Raw genomic sequence first — 11,483 nt, 5'->3', positions numbered from 1 at the left:
TAAATATAGATTATCAAAGTAGGTATTAATGATCCTCTGGATTTCTGTTGGCTCCATTGTAATTTCAACATTTCATTCCTAACTGCATGAAATTGGGCCTTTTCTTTCCTTTTTTGGTAAGGTTGCACTAAGAGCTTCTCAATTTTATTTATTCTTTGAAGAACCAACTCTTTGCATCATTGGTTTTTAGTACTATTCTCTTAGTCTCCACTGCATTGCTTTCTGCTCTAATCTTTATAATTTCCTCCAATTTTGTCCTGGTCTTCTTTTTCTAGAAGCTTGAGGTTAATAGTCTCAATTCACAAATCAAAAGAAATAGACTGGAAGAATGGGTCAAGAAGCAAGATCCAACAACATGCTGCATATAAGAAACACAATTAAAATAATAATGCATAGACTGAAAGTTAAAGGGTGGAAAACAATACTCCATGTGACAGAAACCCAAAAAAAGCAGGACTGCCTATTCTATTTGCAGATAAAATGGATTTCAAACCAACACTAATTAATTTTTTTACTTCATACCTGATTTAGCAGGCTCCCTCTGTGAACCATGGTTTAGAGCCAGTGCAGAAATAAAACTGAGTTTATGCCATCAGGAGAACAAGTATTTCCATTCTCCTGGGTTTTTTAGCAATGAATTCCCACCTAGCACAGGGCCTATAGTTTAATGAGGGAGGCCAGATGTCAAGGATGAAATCATTAGAAGAGATGGCCTTGAGGAGAAAGTAGTTTAATGGTATCTTTGAGCTTTAACACTGCTGTCTATATCCATCTATCAAAATGTCTGTGATAAGTGCATGCTGATGGAGAATAAATATTTGATGACTAAAGCATGAAGTAAACATTTGTAGGACAGCTTCATTTCAGTTTTTAGCAATAGAGTGGAAATATTTCATTTGTAGAGTCTCACTCTTCTTGGAAATATATTTCTGATGCTTTAGAAGGCAATGACTTTGAGGATGTGGCTGTGACCTTCACCAGAGAGGAGTGGGCTTTGCTTGATCCATCCCAAAAGAAGCTCTACAGAGATGTAATGTGGCAAAACTTTAGGAATGTGGCTGCTATAGGTAAGAAAGACATCATTTTCTCGTTTATGTAACCAGAGAGCATTAGTTGTTGCTCATTAGTGCAGTTTTCCTAATTGGAATCTAACACCTTTTACATAATGTATTAACTCATCATCATATTTATTTTTCAACATTTTAGGAAGAAACTGGGATGACTAGCAAATTGAACATGAGTGCAACAATTATAGAAAAAATATAAGGCAAAGTGTATTCACAAGACAAATAGTCCTCAAAGTTCAGAAATATTAGAACCAAGGAAACAACACAAATGAAGCCCTGTTGAAATTTCTCACAAAATTTCTTCAAAGATGCATACATGTTGAGTATCTAGAATCTGACAATTGAATATTTGAAATATCTTAATATATGAAATGCACAGAGTAATGATATTATGTCACAAATGAGGTTATCTAATGTATAAGAAGAACAAATAATTTTTCATGCTCAAAATTATAACACTGTATGAAATTGTATTTAGGCATGAATTACAGGTATATATAAAAATATTTGTGTTTAGACTGACAGTCATGTACAGGATATCTAATTACACATAAATGTATTTTCAAAAGACTGATTTCTTCTCAAAGTTATGGAAATAATGCTATCTGTATTTAAATCTGGTATACATGTTAATTATTTGCAAAATTGGTAACCTTGAGGAAATATCCAAAATCTAAATGAATGCCCCCAGTTTTGGTAGTTGCTCATCCCCAGCAATCTTCCACAGCATACGTTCTTTTATTTTCCAAAATATTAGAAGCCACCATTCCATAATATTTGTAGAAATGTCACGGTAGTATAACATCTATGGAAATGTGTATAGAGATTGGTAAAAAATAGAAATAAGGGGATAGGGATTTAGCTCAGTGATTCCAACACCTGCCTCTCAAGTGCAAGGACCCAAGTTTTATCCTCAGTATCAAAAAATAAATAAAATAAAAATAAAAATTCTATTTTATCCACCTATACTTCTATGGGGTTTATTCCCCCAAAGTTAAATTAATCATATTATCCTGACACATACATATCCGTTTACAAATATGAAGATCTGGAAACAGCCTAGATGCCCATACACAGATGAGTAGAAAAAAAATGGGATGCTCTGCACCAAAAGGTGCCTACTTGGATTCCTAGCATGCTGGGAATTTGAGTTATGAATATCAAAAATTCATACTCCACCTGGGAAACTTAATGATTGATGAGACATTATCTCATTAAAAAGATAAATAACTCTAAGGATGTAGCTCAGAGCTAAAACCCTGGGTTCAATCTTTAGCACTAAAAATAATGTGGTGTGTATGTATAATGGAATAGTAGAAAACCATAAAGGAGAGTGAAATTATGTCATTTGCCAAAAAGTGGATGATCTAGAGCCCATGTTATATTAAATAAAATAGACACAGACAGTTCAATATCACATGTTGTATTGGAAATGCAAAATATGAATTAAGGGGTTAAATTCAGGAAAGATGGTAGAAAAGAGAAAGGGAGACATTTTCAAGAGGGTGAAGAGCCTCAGTGGAAGGGTAAATTTCTATGTATATAAACACTCTGGGAAATATTTCATGAATAACACTTCATTTGGTAATCTTGGGGAAAAACCATATGTGTGTAAGCAATGTGTAAAAGCTTTCACTTCTCACTGTTCTTGTCAAAAACATGAAAAAACTCATACTGGGGAGAAACCCTATGTATGTAAGCAACATGGGAAAGCTATCAACAAACACATTTATTGTCAAATAAATGAAAAAAAATCACACTGGGGGGAAAATCACATGTATGCAAGCAATGTCGGAAAGCTTTCACCATATAGGGTGATTGCCAAAAACATGAAATAACTCACACTGAGGTGAGACCCTATGTGTGTAAGCAATGTGGGAATTCTTTTACCTCTCACACTTCTTGTCTAATACATGAACAAACCCAAACTTGTGGAGAAAACCTATGTATGTAAGCAATTTGGGAAAGTTTTCAGTACATGTGGTTATTGTCAAAAATGAGGGAACTCACACTGGGGAGAAATCCTATGTATGTAAGGAATTCCAAAAAGGTTTCAAGACAACACAGTCATTGTTGAATCCATGAAAAAATGTATACTTGTGAGAAACCCTAAGTGCTTAAGCAGTGTGGGAAAGCTTTCAGACAAGGGTCATTGTCAAAAACATGAAAGACCTCACATTAGGAAGAAATCCTATATATGTAAGCAATGTAGGAAAGCTTTCAGCACATGTGGTGATTGACAATAATATGAAAACTCACACAGGGGAGAGATGTGTGTAAGCTGTATGGAAAAAATTTCAACACATAAGATGATTGTCAAAAATATAATAGAACTCACAATATGGAGAAACCCTATGTATGTTACCAATATTCAAAAGCATTCAGCAAACCTAATTGTCAAATATATGACTGAACTTACTCTGGGGGGAACTCTATGCATGTAAGCAGTGTGGAAACACTTTCAGCACACACAGTAGTTGTTGAATACATCAAAGGAATCACACAAGTTAGAAACCCTGTGCATGTAAAGCATATGGAAAAGCCTTCAGTTACCCTAGCAATCAACATAGACAAAAAATTAAGAAAGAAAATATTAAATATATGTAATGACTTGACAGATATGAAAGGACAGTGGAGAGAAGCCATGTTTTGGTATGCAATATAAAAAATCTTACAGTACACAAGTATGATTATATACCCAAGGAGATTCATAGAAGAGAATCTGAGCATATAAGGACAATGTGGGAAATGTTTTATTTTTCTCAGTTTGATCAAGTACATGAAAGTCTTCACATGAGAGGGAAGGCATATGTATGCAATAAATGTGGGAAACACTTCAATTTTTCCACTTACCTTGAAAAACATGGAAGTATTTCCACAGAAGTGAAAGCCTATGTAAATAATGTGAGAAAGTATATTTTTGATTATCATAATATCAGAAAACATGCACAAACACAAAAAAGAGATTTAGCATAAATAGAGAATGTGACAAAGGCCAGAAATAGGTGTGTTAGCAATGTCATTCACTGTTTTAAAGCTCACACCCAGAGACATATGTGGGCACTTTTTTTTTTTGGTATTGGGGATCAAACTCAGGAACTTCTGCTTGTGAGGCAGGCAGCAGCAACACTGAGCTAAATTTCCAGCATAACAAATTGTACTGTGCACTTTCGATATAAGATTTTGCTATTTTTTGTTTCATGAAATCAATTACATTTAGCAAAAATAATGACTATGGTTTCAAGATGTGTGCAAAGAGTCTCTCCTTTCTTCAAATTTCACAAATATAATTTAGCTAGCAATTTATTTCAAAAAATATTTTAGTGAAATTTATATTTGATTCGATGAAAATGTAAAATGGTTCTTTAGGATATAATTTGAAAACAAGTGACATTATCCTATTTAGACAGAAAGTATTCAGGAAATTTTCTACATTTTATTTATTTATTTTTTTAGGTATACAATATAATGACATTCATCATTGGAAATTTACACCTTTACATAATCCATCTTGTTTCTTATGTTTTCCCCTTTCCTCTGCCCTCCCTTCAACCACTTCATTCTGCCCTATTTACAAAGACTTTGTTTCCATTTTTTCATTTTCTCATATTGATTCCATTCCCTTCTTTTTCCTTTCTCCTTCCCCAGCTACTTCGGCTACCCCTTCACCCCTTTTCTTCCTATTTCACATTATCTATTACTTTTTTTAGAACTTATTTACACTTTCAGTTTCTCACACTAGAGAAACTATTCAGTATTTACACGTGTGTCCTATTTATTTCACTTGAGTATCACCTCAATGTGCATCCATTTAGTTATAAAAGTCTCTAATTTTTCATTTTTTATGACTGAGTAGTACTCGATTTTATTTTAAAAATTACAACTTCTTTATGCAGTCTCCAGTTGATGGGCAAGTGAGCTGTTTCCAAGTTTTGGGTTTTTTTTTTTTACTTTAAAGAAAGAATATATTTGAACCACATAAACAAAAAGATAGTACATAAGAAAAAATAACGTAACAATTTATGTAAGTACCTAACATGAGCACGCTCTTACATCTAAAACAAAAAAATGTAACATTGGTATTTATATATATATATATATATATTTGACAAGTGTGCATTAAAGAAATCTCTAATATAAAACATTTAAAATGTGGAAAATACTTTTTCAAGATACAAGAAATAACTGTTAAGATAGGCACATCCACAATTCTTATAAAAACATGCAAAGATAAAAATTCATCTGACTACTCATTTCTCAGATGTACAAAAGCTATGAAATTGTTAATCACTGGATACTGCCTTTTGTTTTTGCACTGTTTTGAGTTTCAACACTGATTGGTATGAATTCTGGCTTATATAATTACTGCTATTTTTCAGTTTGTTATGCTCCAAGAGAATGAATCTATTTAATATGAATACGTAGAACAGGAACATTATTTGTATCACAGTCACTTTCTTACTGTTTTTTTTAAGGCAGTATGTTTAGAAAATAATTACGAAATAGTGCTTTGGAAGATCTGAAACTTCAAATCAATCTGCTCCATTAATCATAACTAGACCTAAGAAGCTTTAAATGGAAAGAACACAAATGTAAAAAGCTGATGAATTTAAAGATTATAAAATTGGTTTATTGTAAAAAGCAATTCAAGAATAACCAGTTAAAACCTTATCCCCATGCTACCTAATACAAACAAGAAGCATTAAAACACTTTTACATTAGGAAAAAAAACAGCAAGAAAGACCATATTAAGGCTGTGATTCAAACTCAAAAGGAGAAAGAACTCTTAGATCTCCTTCAGGTCAGTACAAAGGGTATGAAAAGATCAAAGCACTGTGTCAGGTACACAGTGCTGCTACAACACCGAGGTATAATTGAGCAAATTAAAGTCCAGGGGAAGTGGAGACTATATATTTTTGTTTTGTGGGTATATTTAAGTGATTGAAATTTTAAGATCAACTGCCTTTAATGAGAGCAAGATGCAAGACAAATCCTTACTGAAGAGAAAAATGTTTATAAAGTTTTTTATCAAGGTCCCTCTAACTCTGCACAACCCACACCCACCTTTGCACCCTCCCGCTAAGCTAAAGCTACTCTGCTGATATATATATATATATATATATATATATATATATATATATATGATGTGATCTTAATTTGTATCTTACTGGCAAATTGTAGGCACTCCTTGTAAGTAGCTTTGATCTTCTGCACATTAACAACCATCACAACATTCTGCATCATTCAAATGCTCAAAGTTTCATTCTAGGTAGAATTTCATTATTGTTCTAAAACTCAATGCATCTGCACAGTGGCCAAATCCACCCAGACTTAATTCAAGATTGAATCTTTTTGCCTTTTTAAATATAAATTCTGTAGTCAATTATGATGAATGACCAACCTATGAATCATTATATACAATACAATGATTGCATTATTTGTGAGCACTGAAAGTATTTAAAATTAAAACTTCGTACTTCCACTTTTGCACTCCTCCAAATTGAAGGGTCAAAATACTAAGATTTTGTAACTGGAAAAAAAAACCCTATCTTCCCAGGCTGAGGCTTTTCATAGAAGCTTTAGCCAGGAAAAGAGAATTTGTCTGTTATAAACCCTTGAAAATAAGGGCTTATTTTAGAAGCACTGAAAGACCCTTAAATCATAGAGGGGCTAGCTGGTGCCACTATAATTCACAATCAACTACTACTTCATAGCTTATATTGAAGAGTTAATTCATACTCATTTTGTTCCTTTTAAAAAATATTCTTTGGAAGCCATTATTACTTTTGTAGACACATACTCTAGTTATACCTCTTCCTGTAAAAATAAAGGTATAATCATGATTACCTCTATTTCTTTGCTAAATTCAGCTGCCAATATACATTTATTAATCTGATCACTTTACCAGCTAACTCATGACCTTACAGTATTCTACATACTACCCAGGTCAATTTTCAGCATACAAAAGTAGGAGCAAGTCTTATAAAATCTTATTTCAACCTTCTAGTATTTATTGTGTTTATTATAAATGAGACCAAAGGTACTAGAATTTACTTGCAAAACTATGGTGAAGGTAAACTTCCAAAGTTAATGGAAGGTAAACCACTAAGCTTACTTCTGCCATGTACATTACAAACCTACTCAGTAATTTTCCATCAAGACTCAAATTAGTCCAAGGGGGAGATTAAGCCATTTCTTGTTTGCCCCTTTTCAATTCATCAGATAATATTTATCATGTGTCCAGAGGGCAGGGAGTACTTCTCTAGGCACTATCCATAGTAATACTCTTTCTAGAATACTAAACTACCTCAAATGTCTGTAGATTTCTCCAACAGAATTAAACTATTTGTGAAATATAAACTATTAGCCGTGTATTCTAAATGCATACATTTAATGCTACCACTTAAAAAATAAACTGGAAAGTAGGGAAGCCTAAAAAAAGATACATTCTGCTATCATACTATTATAAACACTATAACTGTGTGGGTGAATATATAGAAAAAGCAGATAATCAAGATTTAAATAAGATGGTAAATACCAGGAAATACAGATTTTACCAAAGAACTACAATAACCTTCCCAAGGTACAATTATAAACAAATTCACTAATGTAGTAATTTGCCTAGATTCTGGGGGAAAAAACCCAACAACAAAAAACCCAAAGAAAAAATAAAACACCCACAAAAATATCCACCCAAATCTATACTAGAGTATGTGGCAATAATTAATGTGTTTCTATGGAAACTGACTCATGCCTTATAAGGTAGTAAAGTAAAATCAAGGTCACTAGGCCACTAATGATAGCACTAGGGGAAAAAAAACCCACTGAAAGTATAAAACAGTCTTCAGCCTTGGTTTCAGCTATCTCTTCAAATCAGCATTAAGTACTTAAATCAGGTACATCATTTTTGGCTTATCAGACCAGTAAGACATCTTTTGTCACTGGCAAAGGCAGCTGAAGAAACAACTACTTGAACAAACTAAATGCTGTGACAATGAAGCATTTGACTTCCAAGTCTAAATAGTTAAAATGATCCGTGAACATCTAACTGGGCAAAAGGAATGACATCCATTGTCCAAACAGGCTCATTTCCCCAGCTCCCACAATGCACAGTAGTTATAGTAGCAAAAGAAACAAAAAAACTTTTTGATTCTTTAGGGCCAACTGTGAAAGAGGTCAGCAATGTATTAATAGCAGCAATGAACAAGGAAGAGCAAAATAATGGATGAAAGAATCTTGCTGGACATTAGTTCATCTTTTTCGGTATTAGCCAGAAAAATTTAACGAGCTTCTTTGGAAATTTCAGGTATACGTGTCTCATCTCCTTAAATCCTTCACAGATTTAGAATTCAGTCTACCTGAGGGCTCTATAACCGTGTAAGAAAGCTTTCTTTATCTAGCTTGGTGGCAGCCAAAACAGACTCCATGTCATTAAGGATGTCAGAACTCAAAGCTTCCTGCAGACTGGGCATTAGCTCCTCTCCTTCTATGTTCATTCCATCTCCTTCCAGTGTCCCAAGGTCCACATTTGTCCCAGGAATGGCTTCAAGATAGTCTGGGAAATGGTTCTGCTGTGAGGGCAAGTTGCTTTGGTTGATAGTATCACCTGTATCCATTTCATCAACGCTGTTTAGGAAGTCATTTGGAGTCTGAGGGACACTGTAGCTGCTCATGCTTAGCCCACTGTCTGTACTCTCATCTTGAGAGTGATAGGTGCCACTGCTAAGAAAGGGATCTGAGCTATTGGTCATCATTGTTCTTAATTCCTGAGACATGCTGGGAGAAGACTGGATTTTGAGTTCCACCATCCTGCTCCAGTGTTGGCAATTGGCTACAAAGAGCTAATTCCTGCTGAAGCAGCTCTTGCTGTTTCAACTGAAGTCTTTCCTTCTCCATCTGCAGTTGTTGGACATGTATTTGTTGCTGTTGCTACCACCCATAACACCTCCCTGTGGGCTCTGGGGAACCAAAGGTGGTGGCTGTTTTACTGGAGGACTTTGACGGATTCTCTGGCTCATGGCTTTACCAAAATGAAGGTCAAGCCTTGGGTCTTGTTCTTATGGTTTATATAGGAAATTTCTCCATCCTGAGTTATGGCTTGTTCCCATCCATCAGGAAGAGAACCTGAGGCTGAGTTCATCAAATTCTGCTGCACTGGTGGATTGGTGGGGGCAGTAACATTCATCTGAGAGAGCAAGGGCTTCCTAGGGTCCTGCCATGTTGTTGTCTGGTCAATGTGATTTAAGAAGTATCTCTGACCAGAAGATGTCTTGGTCATCTCCCAGCCTGCTGGCAGACGTATGTCATCAGGTATCTCAAAAGAAGACTGGTGAAGGTGTTGGGCAGTAGGCATAGCTGCTGGGCCAGAGACTACTTCAGTGGGATGTCAATATCCTAGGAGAAATGGCTCCAGCTGCAAGGATTCTGGAGAGGAATGAGTTCAAACATGTTTTGGAGTCAGGGCTCCTGCAGTACCTGCATAGGTACTGGAATGTCGGGAGTGGGATTTGGGCTCTGGTTGCTTAAAGGAGTTGGGCAGCTTCTGGAGCCTCATAGGCCTGGTCTGGGGCACGTTGACCATCTTGGGGTTCATGGCAGTGTTGAAGAGCACCTCCAGGTCTGTCTCCGAGTCCCCCCATATGTCCACAATCTGGTGGCTGGCCGGGAGGGCTTGTGGCACTGCCTGGGACCCTGGAGGAGCCAGCTTCCTGGGTGCAGATGGCAGGCCCTGGCCCAGAGCAGGCTGCGCAGGTGGCTGCCCCGGGCCCTGGGGCACTGGCTGAGGCAGCAGCTGCTGCCCAGGATCCATGGTGTGAGCCTCCCCAAAGCGCACCCCTGGCCAGGCAGATGAGGGCTCCACCTGGATGCCATGAAAGACAAGGAGTGGACATGGCACTGTGCTTGTTCTCAGGGCCAAGGGGGCTGCGCCACAGCCCTTCAGCCCCTGCTCCGGTGTCTCTGCCCCCGCCCACGCCCCAGCTCCACTTCCAAGTTTTAACTACGTCAAGTGAGCCAGGAAATCACCAAACACCAGGACAAAGACAGAGTTAAAACTAAAAGGAGTTTATTCACGTGTGTGGACTTCACCCTCTAGAAGTGAAGCCCAGAAGCAGGGGACAGGACAGCTTTTATAGGTAACTCAAACAAAGAAGTTCAGGGAGAGATCAACATGCCCGTCAGCCAGCTGCAAAATATCTTTCGCAACCCAGCTTTTTCAACCTATCTATCTTGTCAAGATAGGACATTCTGTGGTTATAGGGTTCGGTGGTTACAGGGAGGCACCAGACACCATCTGTTCCTGGGGAGTGATAAAGCATGTTTACAGAAGCAGAGAGAGCAGTCAGAAAAACAGCTATCTTGTGTGGAATTTTAGCACTCTATAAGGGGAGAGGTATGAGGGGAGTTCATTTACAGGCCAAGATGGCGTTTCTAAGGTTCACTTTGGTCTCACATTAACTATTACAAACTGTGCTGCTATGAACATGGGTGCACATATATCACTGTGGTATGATTCTTTTAATTCTTTGGGGAAGATACCCAGCAGGGGAATACCTGGGTCAAATGGGATTTCCAGTCCTAGTTTTTGAGATATCTCCATATTGATTTCCACAGTGGTTGCACCAGTCTACACTCGTACCAGCAGTGGAGCAGAGTTCCTCTTTCCCCACAGCCCCACCAGCATTTGTTGGTTGATTTCATGATGGCAGCCATTCTTTCCGGGGTGAGGTAGAATCTCAGCTTTGTTTTCATTTGCATCTCTCACATGACCAGGGATGTTGAACATTTTTTCATATAGTTATTTGCTGCTTTTACTTCTTTGTCTGAGAAATGTCTGTTCATTTAAGATGCACATTTTTGGATTGGGTCTTATATTTGGGAGGTCTGATGTTTTTAAGTTCTTTATATATTTTAAATAATAGACCTTAGTCTGAAGAAGAGCAGGTGAAAATTTTGTCCACCATTGTGGGTTGTTTCTCCACACTGTTGGTGGTTTCTCTTGCTGTGTAGAAGCTTTTAAATAAGAAGAGGTCCCACTTGTTGATTGTGCTAGTTCATGGGCAACTTAGGTTTTGTTCATAAAAATCTTTTCCTACAACAACATCTTCAAGAGTTCTACCTAACCCCTGTTCCAGCTGGTTCAGTGTTTCTGTTTTAATGTTTAGATCATTAATCCATTTTGATTTTAGTTGAGTGCATGGTGAGAGGTTAATCTTTGGCAGGTTGAAACCCAATTTTCCTAGCACCATTTATTAAAGAGGCTATCTTTCCTCCCGTTACTGTTTGGCTCCTTTGTCAAAGATGAGGTGGCTGTGTCTGGAATTGTTTCAGCATCTTCTAATCGGTTCCACTGCTCTTTAGGTTTGTTTCTTTGCCAGTACTGTGTTTTTATCACAGTAGCTTTGTAATATAGTTTCA

At 36.8% G+C, this 11,483-nt stretch overlaps 1 pseudogene; it reads right to left on the bottom strand.

Annotated features, from left to right (window-relative positions):
* Positions 1-8,434: 8,434 nt before the first annotated feature.
* On the bottom strand, positions 8,435-9,876 carry LOC101718281 (transcriptional coactivator YAP1 pseudogene; annotated as a pseudogene).
* Positions 9,877-11,483: the final 1,607 nt, after the last annotated feature.

Source organism: Heterocephalus glaber, unplaced genomic scaffold, assembly GCF_053883595.1.
Source record: "Heterocephalus glaber isolate CG9 unplaced genomic scaffold, H.glaber_assembly_v1.0 deba00001446, whole genome shotgun sequence".
Taxonomy (NCBI): Eukaryota; Metazoa; Chordata; class Mammalia; order Rodentia; family Bathyergidae; genus Heterocephalus; species Heterocephalus glaber.
This window is presented reverse-complemented; position numbering and strand designations above follow the sequence as displayed.